Here is a 19,318-nt window from a genome sequence, read left to right on the forward strand (position 1 = left end):
CCATGGAGCCCATTCGTATAATGAAAGACTATGGGAAAGACTTTGGCTCCAAAGATGCGTGTGATCTGAGCGCCATTCAGTTATAATGTGCACTCAGATCTGAGCTATCTGGGGATATGTTGAATGTACCTGTTTTATGCAATGGCTGCACAGTTATATATTTGTATGTATTTTATTGTCTTTTGCTGCCATGTGTTCAATTGAGTTTTGCCTCTGTCCTTGGAGATAATTGGATTACTTCCCAATTATCTCCAGGATAGAAGACTCAGTGGAACTGGTTTTGGGCAGAAAAGCCATGCTTAATTTGGTCACAAAGGACTACGATCTATCTTTTGAACCAATGGACCAATTTGGATGATTTTGACATATGTTTGTATTTGCAGTATGCTGATTCTGAAAATGTAAGTTTAATGTGAATGTGCATACTTTTAAAGTTATGAATAATGTGGAAAAATTGTATTTCTCTGCCTGTGATAATTAAATTACCCATTGTGTAAGGTAATTCTATCACAGGCAGAGGGGAGGATTTTGTGTGGGAGTGTCTGAGTGTATTGTACGTGTTTATTGGTTCTTTTCCAAAACCCTGTGGTGTGTATATAAGAACAATAAACCCACAGCTCTGGCTGTTCACTGCTTGACCCTCAAAATGGAGCCTTGTCTCGTTCTTGGTGTCAGGGTACCTGAGGTCTCTACCTCCGAAAGAGGTAGAGACTTAGCCGTTCATCCATCCGGACGGTCTGATTTCCCCCTTCCTCGCGGTCTATCCGGTCATGCAAAGCCGGCCGCGAGGGAGTGACTCCCTTTTATAGCATGACGTCCGGAACTCGACGTCAGGACGCTAACCCGGAACGACCTGTCACTCAATTGCTTCAGGACCAATCAGGACGCCTCGGAGGCGTGTTTACTTATCTGAACAGGGCATTTAACAGTGCTTCTTTCATTAGCTCATTGCCCTGTCGTGGTTCTAGCTTGTTCTAGTCACTCAGTGCTCGTGTATTCTAGTTATCCCTTTTGGTTTTGACCCGGCTTGTTTGCTCTACTCTGCTTATCTCTGTTACCCTTGATTCGGCTTGTCTCTCGCTTACCTGTCTTCTGTTACCCTCGACCTCGGCTTGTCTTTGACCATTCTCTACTGTACTCTTACGTTAGTCCGGCCATTCTAACGTCCGGTATATGTATCTGGCTACTGTTTGTACTCTGCGTGTTGGATCCCTGTCCCGATCCTGACACTTGGGGGGATTCACTGTATGCTGTTAGAGACTGATTGCCAGGAGTGTAAGCTGCTTGGGAGCTTTTCCTGTTCGTCTGCTAGCAGCTATTCGTGGGTTCCAGTTCGGGAGTTTGGAGTGCTACCTTATTCCCTTGTATGCAATTCATGATTTTGGTGTTCTACAGTGCCTGTGTCTCTGGAAGGGGAAGATCTTCTAAACGGCGGTTTAACCCCTTTTATGCTTGGGGGTGCCGTTACAGATGCACTTCCATTTTTGCAACTAGGAAACATATTATTCTTGACCCAGAATGACAGTCAAGTTTATCCCTGGATCAAAAAGCAATTACCCTTGTGGCAAACATAGCCACTTTAGGTCATACTGTTAACATCTGAAGGTTGTCTGTAAAAAGCTGCTCTAATTCTGTGCATGGATGTATCATTTAATTTTGTAATAGAGAGCATTCGTATGCTAACGGCCGAAAGCCGCTAGCAATCATATGGTAGTTTCACGAACCGTGACTTTACACACTGTTCGTGAAATTAATAAAGTACCGAATGGGAGCCCACCCACAGAGGGTCGTGTGGCTCCCATTAACCAATTGCAACATTGTAGCAATCGGCGGTTAATTGCTTTCCTGGGTGGCCGTCGTTCGGCTACCGAGCATGCGGCAGTCGGCCATCTTGGATCGGCTACTCGACGGCGCGAACACCGCTGGATTTCCAGGCCGTTCGGGAGCACCGGTCCTTCGGTAGTTTGTTCCCTAATATGTATTCGGTACTTTTAAGGAGAATGTAATATAAAGTGTGTTTCGTGCAGCGTTCGGTTATTTAGCCTGGGATCTGAGTGGTACTTTCACTAAGAGTGCGCTCAGACCCCAGCTATCTACCGAACGGTCATTCAGAATAATCCCACGAATAATGTCAAAGTTATATATTTTTGTGTTAAAATCCGGTTCTGCTGTACGGAGGGATAATCCACTTAACAGGATATTCTAGTGGGAGTATCCCTCTCGTACAGCAGTGCATGGTGGGAGAAATGCTCTGTATATTTAGTTCCCCATGTAGTCCTCTACTGTATAACCCCTGTAAAGTGACTAAGGAAACCCCTTGCATGGGGAACCACATAAATACTGGAGCTTGTGAATAAAATTGTCAGTTGACTCCCAGAACTGTGTTTTGTCTGGTTACCGGGGGATTTGGGATATTGCCTTCATTTCCAGCGCTTTACTTGGATTACTTTCTGTACCAGATTTGGGGATTTAACATTGCAGCTCCGCTACAACCCTACAATTTAAAAAGTATATCAAAGTATATAAAAGTATAATATTATATTTTTGCAAGTATGCATCTAGTTGCTGTTTAAACATCTGCAAAGATTCTGATAAAACCACTTATTCAGGCAGAGAATTCCACATCCTTATTGTTCTTACTGTTAAAAAAAACTTTACTTTGCCTTAGACTAAATCTCCCTTCTTCCAGTCTAAACACGCAACCTCTTGTCCTATGTGTAGTCCTGTTTGTGAGTAGATTTTCAGACAATGGTTTGCATTCGCCTTGGATACATTTGTATAATATTACCATATCCACTCTGAATTTAAATTTGTTAGCCTTTATTCATAACTAAAACGTTCCATTCCTTTTCTTAATTTTGTAGCCCACCTCTGCACTTTTTCTAGTGCCATAATATCCTTCTTTAGAACAGGTTAATGTGTGGATTTCAGCAAATTCAATTTCAATGGTATATTGTGACATTCAATGGCGTAGATGTAGACAATGTCCACATGTAAGTCTGTAAGTCATGGATGAACAAAAGTTATATCTCAGACTATTGTAGGACTACAACTCCGTTGATGCTCTGCTATTCTCGAGGCAGGAAAAGAATCATGGAAATCATATTTCTACAATAGATGGGCATTCATATTTTGCTACTCCTGTGGAATACTGTCCATTACATTTATATTGTGCTTGATAATTTTAGTTTATAAAAGTGTTTGTTTCCTGGAAATAATTCTGTCACTTCCTTGTGGAAACAGCAGGAGCATTAACAAAGACACAAACTTACAAGAGGAACAACTTTTATTGCTAAATAAATGCAGGGAAAATGTAAAGTTGTAGGCTTCTCTTCTAAGGGGAAATTATGGAATATGTTCTTGTTTCCCTGGGATTTAACTTGATTTATAAATAAAGTAAATAGGATATATATTTTTTAAATAGCTGTTTCGGTAACAATTTTGAACATTTTCTTACTTTGGCCTGGAACCTCCTCTCAGCTTTCAAGGTGATCACAAGGTTTTATGGTTTCCCTAAATATGAAATGATAGGTTGTGGTATCCCAGAGTAAGGTCAGACAGCAGTTACAGTATCTGTAGGAAGAGAATCCAAGTCCAGGAACGTAATTAATATTTCAGGCATAAGATAAAATAGTCTGTACATTTAAACAAATATTGAAAACAAGACTTATTATTATTATTATTATTGTTATTATTATTATTAATATTAGCATGTATACAGGGTGAATATCGTTGACAGTGCATGGATACAATGTATGTAGAATAGAAAAATAATAAGAGAATTTTATTGTGCAAAAAAAAAATAGCATATTACAAGTACATATTTGCAAACAATAGCAAGTAAAACCGCTAGGTCACTAAACGGCAGCTCACAAAGACACGAATCCAATGTGCAATTACACAATCCCTTTATTTCATGCGCAAATAATGTAAAAAAAATACCGGGGGAAAGTTTCAAAAAATGCGTAACGTGCTCCAATTTGTTGTTTCATTATTTGTAGATAAATAATAATAATAATAATAATAATAAACTAAATCCCTCTAAAGCCATTGAGGTTTAATTATTAAATCAATGAGAATAATACAATCCTAATAATTCCATCTCTAAAGGACATCTGTACATTGTCTTCATTTATCCCCATCCAGGATCCCTTGTACATAATCCTAACGGCAGCAGAAATGAAAGCTTCGGAGGTCCTTGCCCTGCTGGGTATTATTGCCCTCCTGGTGCCAGTGTTCCTACTCCTTGCCCACTGGGTACTTTCTCAGACAGGTAAACATTGCCTAACCAGTACGGGCATTAATAAACTGCCACCTCGTTTCTGACTCCAGTCAATTTCATTTAAGGTCAATGCTCACGACAGAGGCACAATGCCCGCCATGTCCACCAGGGCATTACTGCAACTCTGCAGGCATTGCATCCCCAACTGGGCTCTGTGCCCCTGGATATTACTGTCTGCTGGGCATCTCTTCATCCTCACCTGCACGAGAAAGTAAGATGGAGCATGATCCAGGAGTCATTTTATTGTCAAATATCAGTAGAAGTTTGTGCAGTAAAAGTTTTGTGAGAAACAAAAACAAAAACATGTTTATCTAAATAAAATATCCAATATTCTTTTCAATAAGGAACATTAAATATTATATTAAATTCACTTTTTTTAGAGGCAGTGGCAGTCTGTATCTGCTCTTATTTTACTTATTTAAACCCCAAGCGCCATATCTATTGTATATAAAAAGTATTTTAGTTTTAATATTTAGGCAATCATACCGTCTAAACCTGGAAAAAAGTTGGAATAAAAGATGATTCCACCACTTAAAGCCACAAGGTCCATGAGAAGAATGTACACATCCCGGTTTAAGCACCTAGGGAATAAATGAACTTCCCTGTGCCCAGAATGCATGGGTGAGATTATTTTATAACCCCATAATCAGCCCTCAATGGGTGAGTGTCAGCACTACTGTCCCTTTAAGGTGGTGATTTTTAGGGACACTTTAGTCACCTGAACAAATAAAGCTTAATGTATTTGTTCTGGTGACCATAATCAGTCCCTTCAGATAAAATACAGTGTTTACATTACAGCCTTGGGATACCTCCACTAGCCACTCCTCAGATGACTACTAGAGGTGCTTCCTGGGGCAGTGCTGCACAGTGTGACTGACATTCAGTGTCTCCACCTTCTGCATGGAGACGCTGAACTTTCCTCGTAGAGGTATCTGATATCTGAGGAGATGCTGGTTGGCCAGTATGGTGTTTGCCTCCACTCCTGGCCCGCCTTTTTGGCTGAGATAATCAGAATTGACCATTTTAGCCAATACAATGCTTTCTGATGATATCAGCCAAGCAGGTAGATCAGTAGAAAAGCCAGCACCATCAGACAGGAAAAAAAGTAAGATTTTACTATATTTAGAGGGGCAATGATGGGCCAGGGGGGATAGATAGTGTTATTAACATACATACACACATGTATTCCTGACCCTATAGTGTTCCTTTAACAATTTGTTTTAAATGAGTAAAATGTCTCTGGTAATTTTTTCATGCTGCTCCGTGCTCTTTGGTTCCTGTTTCCACAGATCAGACAGGAGATGGAGGAGAATGTCAAGTCAGCCATTACTGTCCCAGAGGAAGTTCCCAGCCAATTCCGTGCCCTGCGGGAACCTATAATAACCTGACTCGTCAGGACGTGTGTTTATCATGTCCGTCAGGGTTCTATTGCCCAGAGAACACCAGTGATTACAATGTATTTCCGTGCCCATCAGGATTCTACTGTCCCAAAGGTTATTAGAGTTGTTATTTCTCTCTCAATGTAACAGGAGACTCAGAGCTAATAGTGAAAAGTGGCAAATTGCACCCTGGGCTTTTCAGAACACCGCTCGAGGCTAGGCTGTGTTCAACTTAATTTGAGGGAATAGCTCCCAAAAAAGCTATATTTTATTTGACCTTGAAAACCAAATCTTGGGAATAAACTGTAAACATTTATATACTATGAAGTATACCTCTATGGTGTTTGATTGATCTGTGTTTAGTGCAGGAGAGCATCATGTGATTTACTGCACTCAGCCATGTGACCTCTACCCAGAGTCCTAATCAATCATTTTCTTCTGCAGGATCCATTTCTAACATTAGGTTTTTTATTTCCATAGTTACAAACACAATAAAAAAAAAAAATAATAATAAAAAATAATAAGTAATGAAAACAGAGTTTACGTATGTTTTTCATACAAAGCTTTAACACACAATTGCTAAATATTTAATTTTAATTCTTATGAATTGTAAACTATATGAGGATAATTAATATAACAGTAGAAATGAATAATTACGCGCTATCAAAAAGTGTTGAATATTTAATACGTCTGTTGAATGATAATTTGCTGTACTGTAGCTTACACACAGCATTAAAGGAAAGCTAATGTTTAAAAATGAAAACATTTATTCTATCACCCAAAAAAAGGTTTAGTATGCAATTCAAACTCTGTCTGCAGTGAAGATAACCCCTCCCCGTTACAGTGTGTAGAAATTCCAGCAGTTGATACACCTCACTTCCTGTTGACTGATGTAATATTGAAGATGATCAGCTAATAGAGGCTCAAGGTCTTTTTGAATCATATTTTGTAAACAATGCTATTACTATGTATTTCTATTGTAATCATGATACATTATTTGGTATATCAGTCCATGCCATCCAATTGCCCCTTTTTAGGAGAGGCAGTCCCTATTTTTTGCTAATTCCCTCCTTTCTATCCTAAAGCCCCTCTTTTCTAGGAGCTCCATATTGTTGGTGTGTTTGAGTATATAACAGAGCTCCACGGCAATAATACTCCCAGTAATGTGTCTGATTGTATAACAGAGCTCCACGGCAATAATACTCCCAGTAATGTGTCTGATTGTATAACAGAGCTCCACAGCAATAATACTCCCAGTAATGTGTCTGAGTGTATAACAGAGCTCCACAGTAATAATACTCCCAGTAATGTGTCTGAGTGTATAACAGAACCCCACAGCAATAATACTCCCAGTAATGTGTCTGAGTGTATAACAGAGCTCCACAGTAATAATACTCCCAGTAATGTGTCTGAGTGTATAACAGAGCTCCACAGCAATAATACTCCCATTAATGTGTCTGAGTGTATAACAGAGCTCCACAGCAATAATACTCCCAGTAATGTGTCTGAGTGTATAACAGAGCTCCACAGCAATAATACTCCCAGTAACGTGTCTGAGTGTGTAACAGAGCTCCACGGCAATAATACTCCCAGTAATGTGTCTGAGTGTATAACAGAGCCCCACAGCAATAATACTCCCAGTAATGTGTCTGAGTGTATAACAGAGCTCCACAGCAATAATACTCCCAGTAATGTGTCTTAGTGTATAACAGAGCTCCACAGCAATAATACTCCCAGTAATGTGTCTGAGTGTATAACAGAGCTCCACAGCAATAATACTCTTAGTAATGTGTCTGAGTGTATAACAGAGCTCCATAGCCATAATACTCCCAGTAATGTGTCTGAGTGTATAACAGAGCTCCACAGCAATAATGCTCCCAGTAATGTGTCTGAGTGTATAACAGAGCTCCACAGCAATAATACTCTTAGTAATGTGTCTGAGTGTATAACAGAGCTCCACAGCAATAATACTCCCAGTAATGTATCTGAGTGTATAACAGAGCTCCACAGCAATAATACTCCCAGTAATGTGTCTGAGTGTATAACAGAGCTCCACAGCAATAATACTCCCAGTAATGTATCTGAGTGTATAACAGAGCCCCACAGCAATAACACTCCCAGTAATGTGTCTGAGTGTATAACAGAGCTCCACGGCAATAATACTCCCATTAATGTGTCTGAGTGTATAACAGAGCCCCACAGCAATAATACTCCCAGTAATGTGTCTGAGTGTATAACAGAGCTCCACAGCAATAATACTCCCAGTAATGTGTCTGAGTGTATAACAGAGCTCCACAGCAATAATACTCCCAGTAATGTATCTGAGTGTATAACAGAGCCCCACAGCAATAACACTCCCAGTAATGTGTCTGAGTGTATAACAGAGCTCCACGGCAATAATACTCCCATTAATGTGTCTGAGTGTATCACAGAGCTCCACGGCAATAATACTCCCAGTAATGTGTCTGCGTGTATAACAGAGCTCCACAGTAATAATATCCCAGTAATGTGTCTGAGTGTATAACAGAGCTCCACAGCAATAATACTCCCAGTAATGTATCTGAGTGTATAACAGAGCCCCACAGCAATAACACTCCCAGTAATGTGTCTGAGTGTATAACAGAGCTCCACGGCAATACTACTCCCATTAATGTGTCTGAGTGTATCACAGAGCTCCACGGCAATAATACTCCCAGTAATGTGTCTGCGTGTATAACAGAGCTCCACAGTAATAATATCCCAGTAATGTGTCTGAGTGTATAACAGAGCTCCACAGCAATAATACTCCCAGTAATGTGTCTGCGTGTATAACAGAGCTCCACATCAATAATACTCCCAGTAATGTGCCTGCGTGTATAACACCCCCACTGATACCCCTAAAGTTAAAGTCTGTTCTTTTAAAAAGTTTGTCCTTTTGAAATGTTGTTTTTTAGGAACAAAATATGCTGTTCAGTTCCCGTGTCCTCGCGGTTACTTTAACCCTGATCCAAGCACTCAGAGTCTGGACAGTTGTTTGCCATGCACGCCGGGGCATTACTGCGGGGCAGAAGGGCTGAGCGCTGTATCGGGCAAATGTGACCCTGGTTAGTATATTTCAAGGTGTTTGAGGACACATCTTTCTTATTGTATTATTTTTTGGAGTGTGATACCATTAAATTATGCCACTGGTAAAATTTTAGGAATATTACCCCCCTGTCGCAAGCCTCTGTACACGCTCAATAAATCTTGCTTCGATTTGTATTCAGAGTGAAATGCACATTTTAGACAAAATTGAAAACAATTCACCAAGTCAGCGATGTTTTCAGTCTGAATATTTTCACATAATGTTTTAAAGCCACAGGTTTGCTTTGAATTCTAGTGAATAACTCTGCTGGTGGCCAAGAGACAGCACTGCGTTATACATTTATTAAGTTCCTTACATCTTCAGTCCGCCTGATTTATTGTCCCTTTTATAAAAGTTTATTCTTTTTTTTGTGTGTTTTGTAAAAAATTTAAATTAAAAAAATTCACTAAGGAATTAGTTATCTAAAGAATAAATTCTGGTGAAATCGAAAATCAAATTTAGAAAACTAGACAAAGTAAAAAGAGCTGAATTTGAGAACTAATTTGACCTAAAGTCCTCATTTCCTTTTTCTGTTCACCTCACATTACTGTGAATTGAATAAACCCCTCGGTAATTTGCCAGGGTTGATGTCATGAGCAGTCTTCGAGATTTTATTTTGCTCTGTATATAATGGGCACCCAGATATAATGAATGTTCTCATTTCATATCCAGGCTGGTACTGCATATCTGCTGCCTGGACAACTCAGCCATTTGACCTGGATAATTATACCAGCGCCAACTGCCTGTGCCCTGCCACAGCCACAGGAGGGAAGTGTCTGCCTGGATTCTATTGCCCTGAGGGTACCACAGAGCCACTTCTTTGTCCCCCGGGAAGCTATTGCCAGGAAGCAGGTCAGAATATTTTCTCTGTCTTTAAGTAAACAATTTAACTGTTACAATGATAAAACTCAGAGACACTATCAACACTATATGATGAATGGACAACACTTTCCTAAATTAAGGCACACAGAATAGTCTGAACTAGACAGAGAAGGGGGAAAAGAGTGGTCTGGAACTTAGGGAAGTCGTAACAGAATGGTCTGGACTAGAAGGATTGGGTAACAGAATGGTCTGGACTAGAAGGATTGGGTAACAGAATGGTCTGGACTACAAGGATTGGGTAACAGAATGGTCTGGACTACAAGGATTGGGTAACAGAATGGTCTGCACTACAAGGATTGGGTAACAGAATGGTCTGGACTAGAAGGATTGGGTAAAATAATGGTCTGGACTAGAAGGATTGGGTAACAGAATGGTCTGGATTACAAGGATTGGGTAAAGAAATGGTCTGGACTAGAAGGATTGGGTAACAGAATGGTCTGGACTAGAAAGATTGGGTAACAGAATGGTCTGGACTAGAAGGACTGGGTAACATAATGGTGTGGACTAGAAGGACTGGGTAACAGAATGGTCTGGACTAGAAGGACTGGGTAACAGAATGGTCTGGACTAGAAGGATTGGGTAACAGAATGGTCTGGACTACAAGGATTGGGTAACAGAATGGTCTGGACTACAAGGATTGGGTAACAGAATGGTCTGGACTAGAAGGACTGGGTAACACAATGGTCTGGACTAGAAGGACTGGGTAACAGAATGGTCTGGACTAGAAGGACTGGGTAACAGAATGGTCTAGACTAGAAGGACTGGGTAACAGAATGGTCTGGACTAGAAGGACTGGGTAACAGAATGGTCTGGACTACAAGGATTGGGTAACAGAATGGTCTGGACTACAAGGATTGGGTAACAGAATGGTCTGGACTACAAGGATTGGGTAACAGAATGGTCTGGACTAGAAGGACTGGGTAACACAATGGTCTGGACTAGAAGGACTGGGTAACAGAATGGTCTGGACTAGAAGGACTGGGTAACAGAATGGTCTGGACTAGAAGGACTGGGTAACAGAATGGTCTGGACTAGAAGGACTGGGTAACAGAATGGTCTGGACTACAAGGATTGGGTAACAGAATGGTCTGGACTACAAGGATTGGGTAAAAGAATGGTCTGGACTAAAAGGATTGGTAACAGAATGGTCTGGACTACAAGGATTGGGTAACAGAATGGTCAGTTACAGAATGGTCAGAAAAAACCCAATACGGTTTATGCCATGGAATCAGTCAGTTGGAGATCAATAATGGATTAATAACGCCCCTTCTACCAGAGCTATAGTCTACTTTATCAGCCTGCTTTTTTTCTGATTGATGGTGTATTAGCTCTCTTAAAAGGTAATGCCTTTTTATAATTTATAACACTGCAGGACTTCCAGCTCCTACTGGCTATTGTAGAGCTGGATATTACTGTTCGGGAGGTTGCAAGACTCCTAACCCTTCAGATGGCATTTCTGGGCATATCTGCCCCCCTGGGACATTTTGCAGTAAGTAAGAAATAAATCCATAAATAATTCAAACAATAAAATAAAATGTAACATGCTTCCTAGTTCCCTTGGTAACCTTACTTTACTATCATTTTGGTTGTGCCTTAAGCTGAGGGATCAGATCACCCAACTCCATGCCCCCCTGGCACATTCTCAGCTGATCCTGGACTGGGGAATGAATCTGAGTGCAAACCATGCCCACGAGGTTATTACTGCCAGGGGCAAGGACAGACAGCCCCCACTGGGCAATGCTTTGAAGGTGAGAAAATAAATATGCTTTCCTGATCATAAAAGGTGAAAAAGAGTGACATTCAAAGTTAATATTTTAGGGTAAATTCAAACTGAATTAGCAAATGCAAAACTGTAAAAAAAGCTTATTAGGGAGAATTAAACAGACAATTGCCAATTTTACGTTGAAATAGTGGAATTATAAAACTCTCCAAATTATGTTTCCAGATCAGCAATTCTGATCTTAAATTTGCAATTAAATCGTCAAATCTCCACAATTCCTTGTTTAATGAATAAATCAATAGCTCTTTGGTAAATAAACTCCCAGATGTTCTAGAAGTGGTTTCTGGTTTTCTGGTTTCCCAGGATTCTACTGTCCCGAGAGGCAAAGTTCTCCCAATAGCTTGCCTTGTCCCAGGGGCCATTTCTGTTTGGAAGGGAGCTCGGAACCATCCGCATGTGTGGCGGGTACCTACCAGAATGAGGAGAAGCAGACTGTGTGCAAGACATGCCGAGCAGGTACGATTTCCAGAAACACGTTTTCTAGACATGTGAAATATCAATGTATCAGAATAAGCACAAGAAAAAAACAAAAACACTACTTTATTTTGGATTTGTAGTCTCTATTCTGGGACGGCACTGTTGGGATCAGTAATACCTGGATAGAAATACCATTTATGTAAATTTTTCTTCTTTTTTTTTTCAATTTGTCATTTCTTAATACACCTGTTAAGGAGTTTTCGTCTTTAGTGCCACAGGAAATCTTCAATATATAATTCAGATCAGAGTTTTTTTTGCCTGTTTTATATGTATTGTTGTCCTTGGTAGATCCTTGTTAGTTATTGTGTCTTGTGTTATCTTTATTTTTTTAATGCCAGGCTATTACTGTGACAGCACCCAACAACCCGTCAGCAATCTCACTCAGTTTATGTGCCCACAAGGTTATTATTGCCCTTTTGGCACATACCATGCAACTCAATACAGCTGTCCTTCCGGAACCTACGGACCTAGACCTGGTCTTGTGAGCATCGATGGGTGCGTCAAGTGTCCACCTGGGAAATACTGCCAGGGAGATGGCTTAGGAGCACCCACAGGTAGAGTACTTTGTTAAACTTTACTGGAATAAGAATTAAACAGTAAGAATATACAGAGTAACAGAGAACACATCCCAAAAACATAGATTTTCCATTGGAACCTGAGCATGTATGGTAACCACAGACTGGCATAGATCGTGAAGAAAACTTTGATAAACTTTCTCTTCTGTAATAAGCCCATCATAATTGTCAGCTCCAGGTTCAATACGCTTCTAATCCAGCCCTTTATATATGTACTTGCTGCAGTTCCATCTAGTGTTGATGTTCGTCACACACGCTCATTGAGTGATGAGTGATGACTGATCCAGGGGCACTTACTATTTATCTGTTTCAGGGGATTGTTCTCCTGGTTTCTGGTGTAAAGAAGAAGCAACGCATGACCACCCTGAAGACGAAGTGACCGGTGTCATATGCCCCCCTGGTCATTACTGTATAGCAGGTAATCACTGGAATCCACCATTCAGTTGATAAATTGATCATACCAGTATTTGTCACTGACCTTGTTGCCCACTCTACATGTAGGAACACCTGTACCATCTCCTTGCCCAGTTGGCACCTGGTCAGACTCAGAAGGTCTGGGGGCTGTGTCAGAATGTCAGTTCTGCCCCGGAGGACATTTTTGCAATAGAACAGGACAGGTGGCTCCTTCAGGGCTGTGTGACCCAGGGTGAGTCAATATGTGTGACGGACACACAAAGTGCATAATATAGTCCCATTCCAGGGCAAAATATCCCACGTACCCCTCCAGATTCATACAGCATGTTTCCAGTGTATCAGGAAACATTTTCAATCAATCCTTTCCTTCTTGTCAGAATGCTATTTGTTATGTATTTTTTCTCATTCTTGTATAATGCCCATTTTTTTGAATTTCACTGAATTCTCAAACTGGAAGTTAATCGGGACGATAATCAGAGAAACAAAATTGTGCCAACAAATAAAACCAATCACTGTATCCAGTCTGCACTTTGTAAACTCTCAGACTGTTTACATGTTTTTTTATCCATTTAGCCCTCTGAATATGGGCTCTTTTTATTTATATACACACATATAATTTGTAATAACACCCGATTTAACACCCGAATTATTCTCTCTTTTATCCTAGATATTTCTGTGTTGATGGATCTCAAACATCGAGTCCAGGTCTCGGTCTGTGCCTGCCAGGGCACTTTTGCCCGTTAGGATCTGCCAATCCCACACCGTGTCCTCCTGGCACTTATATGCCTCAGAGTGGAGCCACAGAGTGCCACGCGTGCCCAGGTGGTAAATACTGTGTGTTAGGATTGACCTCCCTTCTGTGCCCCCGAGGTAACTACACACACCATGACTTGTACAATTTCAGTAGAAGAAGCTTTCGAATATCTGTAAGAATGAGAATATCCTCGATAACATGATAATTTAATAATATAACTTGCAGTGGAAGCTTAGTCTAATGAAAGTTTAAGCATTCATTGATGCTACTCACATTAAAGTGGCTACATATTACAAAGACTACTGAAGGTGATATCGCTGCTTGGAGTGCGGTGGCCGGGGGTGCAGCTGCGGTGAGTTATATTTAACTGATGGTGTCTCCTTCGGTCACTTTCGTCAGCTCCTGGCACTTGATCCTGACGCATGCAAAAGAGTACAACACTAATGTCTTAGGAGGATCCTGTGAAACCGCAGGAGCCGCCATAGATATTATCTCGTGATAAGCAATATAATAACCTACAGCCACAGCTGTCGCTAGTAATGACTGGGGGAAGTGACAAAACATGATGGCGGTAGCTCTAACGTCTGTCAGGTGTTGTCAATTCTTATTTACCATAAGACAAAGTAGTTCCTAATTTGTCTTAAATTATCTTGGGATGGCTGTGTTGGAATTTCAATGAAATAAATCTTTTATTGTTATGAAATGCTCACATTTCTTTCTGTATATAGAGTATTAATAATCATATTGATACAGATTGATTATACGTATTTTATTACTATTTTATGTTTTTCTTTGTTTTTGGTTTTCTCTCCCCCAAATTTCTTTAGGTTTTTACTGTTCCCAGGGAACCGGATCAGATTGGAAGCCATGTCCCCCAGGGACCTACAGCTTGGATCGGGGACTGGAAAGTGTCACTGACTGTATGGTGTGCGATGGCGGTAAATACTGCCACTTCTATAACGCAACAGCAACGACGGGAGACTGCATGGAAGGTTATTACTGCACTACTGGGTCTCAGCTGCCAAATCCAGAGCTAGAACTACCTGGTAAGACACGGCATCATAATATGTGGGTTTATTACATAAATGAGGAATTGTGGGTAATTGATAAGACATATTACAGATCAACAATTTGGAAAAAAAATGTGTCAATTCAGCTAGTTTTGAAGCTTGGCTTTTTTGGTGTAAAATGTTACATTTCCTAGTCAGTTTAGTGAATGGGGACATTTTGGGGGTTTGTAAATATAAAACAAGTAATGTTATCTAATCTAGCTGCATGTTTTTCATGAATAATGTGTCCAATTGTATATTAAGTAGATAGAACGAATGGAACAAAATATTGCTTTTTTATCAAATAAAAAACCTTGTACAGAGACAGTGCAGTTAATAGTAATATTTTGGCTGATGTGTAGTATGGTCGTTGCTGCCGCCCAGGAGTAGTGGGAGTTTGAGCGCAGGACTAGTTTCTTTGTATTTGTATTCACTTTTTGTATCGCACAGCCTGGTTACAATGCTGCTGCCCATCCCATGTGTTCCATATTAAGGGTTAATAAGCATGTAGGGATGTATATAAAAAATCCCCCTCCGTGTCTCATTAGAGATATCTTTGCCAGAGCTCAAGGAAGCAAGGTGAATGGTTAGAGTTAGGACCCACCTAAGAGGTCTGCCTTGACGTGGCAGATGGGCATACCCTCTCATGGCCATTGGAGGTAACTAAAAACCTCCATTTATTTAAAAATACATAGGGGTTAAGGAGAGAGCGCAGGTAACTTTTGGGGGGGGGGGGGGGGAGTTAATAATAAGCCTAAAATATAGTCTTTTGGAAGAAAATCAAATACCTGTGTAATAAAAAGAGTGTTGATTAGATTTGTATTTAACAAGCAATGTGTTTCTGACAACTAAAAATCAAATGTAGGAATCCACAACTAACGTGGAACTGGGTGCCTCCATCTTGGCTCCCTGTCACTCATTATTATAATCTCTGTTCATCGCTCTCAGACAGCATAGAGCAGAAAATGGAGAATACAAAGACAGTAGGCTGTGATATCAATTGTTAAATCTTTAATGCATTAAAAAGAACATTGACTCTCACACGAAAAAGCTTAAAGGACCACTCTAGTGCCAGGAAAACATACTCGTTTTCCTGGCACTAGAGTGCCCTGAGGGTGCCCCCACCCTCAGGGACCCACTCCCGCCGGGCTCTGGGGGGAGGAAGGGGTTAAACTTACCTCTTTCTCCAGCGCCGGGCGGGGAGCTCTACTCCTCCTCCTCTTCTTCCTCGCGACGTCATCGGCTGAATGCGCATGCGCGGCAGGAGCCGCGCTCGCATTCAGCCGGTCGCATAGGAAAGCATTCATAATGCTTTCCTATGGACGCTTGCGTGCTCTCACTGTGATTTTCACAGTGAGAATCACGCAAGCGCCTCTAGCGGCTGTCAGTGAGACAGCCACTAGAGGCTTTGGAGGCTGGATTAACCCTCAGAATAAACATAGCAGTTTCTCTGAAACTGCTATGTTTATAAAAAAAAGGGTAAAAGCTAGCTGGACCTGGCACCCAGACCACTTCATTAAGCTGAAGTGGTCTGGGTGCCTAGAGTGGTCCTTTAAACAAGTGATAAGGGATTTTCAAATTCCATTCAGGTGCAATTTCCAGACAAAGCACAGTTCCCCTTTAAGTTGTTCTTTATATGATTCTTGGATTTTTTACAACAGTCATAAAAAGCTGTCACCAAGGGGTGTCTGTGATTGATGTTTCTTTCTGGTGCCTTGTTGCCGTACTCCACTTTACCAGATATGTGTAGCCATTTCCAGAGATTCTGTTACATCGGCTTTCTTAATTTTCTGCTAATTTGTGCCTGAATATTATACATAAAATATGGATTTGTGAGCATTATTTAAATGAATTCGTATTTTACTATAACATGTTATGTTTACTATTAGGAATCGCTGGTCCTTGTCCTTTGGGCCATTTTTGTCCTCGTGGCAGCACTGTGCCCACACCCTGCCCTCCTGGTACCTTCGGTTCAACCACAAAGCTACGGTCGGAGGTACTGTTCCCTGAACTACACAGTGATCCAATGAAAATAGCACTTTACTGTATGTATTAGCAATACACAGTGTACAATCAGGGGTCTAACAATGTATTGTTCTTTCTGTGTTTTCCTCCAGAGAACATAAAGCATCTTTAGATTGTAAGCTCACGGGCTGAGACTTGCTTTATCTTTTGAATTTTTTACATTATGTTGTCTTTTCGCAGTCGTACTGCGCTTCTGAATATGCTGGCACACAATGAACGATTTCATATGAAAGTGCACAAATAATTTAACAGCTAATTACTATTATCTACTATTTTTGCATTTAGCACTTGTTGTACTTAATTAGTCAAATAGCGAGTTGTTATTAAATTTTACAACTGCACAGATGTATTTACAAGTTAGAACTATTTTAGCACATTGACTAATCTCCTCTAGAATAAACTCAGTAATGTGTAAACTATTTCGTAAAAAGCAATATTCACTATGTGCATTTTTATAGCGCAGTTAGAATTTCAATCTTGGTTTTTGATGGCTAAAGCACAAATAAGGAAAATTGGAAAGAATATTCATAGCAGTAACATGTTTTTGCACACCATTAATTTTATTTTATTATTTTTTTCTCTTGCAGCTGGTAGTTCATGCCCCCGAAAGCAGAATTGTTTTATCCATCTATAAAGCTTTAACTCCTACTTTCAGATCTAGGGGTTGGCTTTGATATCTCTGATTACTCATAGATTATAATAAGTAGTGTTATTGCTTCTAATTATCATGAGGATGACTGTAAAGATTAATGCATGTTTTTTCATGTGTATTTGTACTTTTTGATGACGGCGTTATTTAAGATACTTTGTGATTTATTAATATTCCATATACTTTGTTTCGGACAGTCTGACTGTTCCCCGTGTCTTCCTGGATATTACTGCAACTCTCCAGGTCTCGTGTTCCCAACTGGACTTTGCTCAGAAGGTTTCTTCTGCACAATGTCTGCTGTGTCTCCTCATCCTCTCTCTGATGACCACACTGGAGGTCCATGTCCTCGAGGTACCTATCACAGATCTTCCAAGAATTGTATTGCTATCTGCGGCCTTTCTGAATTCCCAGGTAGAAGCCAGATGATTCATTAATTCATGAATGGCTCAGGGAATTACAAACTGGAAAACACATCTCCAGCTCAGATTCTAGTTCTATTCTGGCTTAACATTCGAATCCTGGTCGATTCTCCGTAACTGGCAGTTTAGTTAATAAAAAACCCACATGAGATTCTGATGTCAGTCTTCTTGCTTCAAGCCAAGCTTTATTCTTTGTTTTTTATTTATTTCCACTTACTGAGCCCTATAACCTCTGCTTAAATTCTTAAACGTCTTTAACTGCTTATATTTTAGGACATTACTGCCCAGCTGGTTCTGATGTGCCTCTTCAGTGCCCTCCTGGAACCTATAACCCCACAGAACGACAAGGATCATGCCAGCCTTGCTTGGAAGGGTGAGCCCTGCACATTATCCCTATTACATTTGTAATATTTGCATCTCTGTTGTCCAAACAGACTATACATTTCTTCTACCTCTTCCATTTCTAGGTTCTTCTGTACCAATAACACATTCAGCTTAGAGGATAATACATGTCTTCCAGGCTTCTACTGCCCCCCAGGAACGATATCCCCCAAGCAATATCCCTGCCCCCAAGGAACGTATAATCCTTATAACGGAAAGTATCTTCTAGACGATTGTTTACCATGTGACCCAGGTAATATGGCCAAATCTAGTTAATAAGTTAATTATCTTCACTACAACATCAAACTTCTTCTCAGGAATGGATTGGGAACCTATCACTTCCTTTATAATCATGTATCTGGGGTGACATTTACCGTAACCAGTCACACTCTTAGAAATTAATTGTGTGGAAAAAAAATGGCCCGATAATGATCATTCATCTAACTTTTATGTCTTTATGTTTGTTTATTTGTAAAGTGCTTTGAGTCACGGGGAGAAAAGTGCTATAAAAATCGCAAACTATTATTATATATAATTATATTATTATTCTCTTTTCTATTAATTGTTTGTGCATTAGCCACCAAAATGTAAAATTTGGAATTGGATTGTCACCGAAAAAATGAAATAAAAAAATCACACAGTGCATGTACTGGGAAGGCAAATGAAAAACTAAATCATAAAAATGTTGCAATATTGATTATTTTTTGTGTTAAAACCCCATTCCATGCTCTGTGGAGAATGCGTGCCATGCAGGGATGGCCAAGAATTACTTTTGGGGATTTGGACTATGAATGTAAACATTTCAATTATTCTGTCATTTTATTTATTTTTGTTAAGGACATTACTGTAAAAACCCCGGGCAGAATGCGGTGACGGGGAATTGTTCAGCTGGCTATTTCTGTGCTCACTCAGTGACATCACCAACCCCACTTCAAGGCATTCTGGGTAATCTCTGTCCCCAAGGTCATTACTGCTCTTCTGGCTCCTCTAGACCCCAGCCGTGCCCCGTGGGATCCTACTGCAACACCTCTGGCAACACAGGGCCTGAAGGCTGTATATCATGTGATCCAGGTAAATAGTAATTCACACACACGTCTAACGTGTCACAGCGACCATCTCTGATGTGAATACAATGTATCTTTCTCTCGA

Source organism: Pelobates fuscus, chromosome 11, assembly GCF_036172605.1.
Source record: "Pelobates fuscus isolate aPelFus1 chromosome 11, aPelFus1.pri, whole genome shotgun sequence".
Classification (NCBI taxonomy): Eukaryota; Metazoa; Chordata; class Amphibia; order Anura; family Pelobatidae; genus Pelobates; species Pelobates fuscus.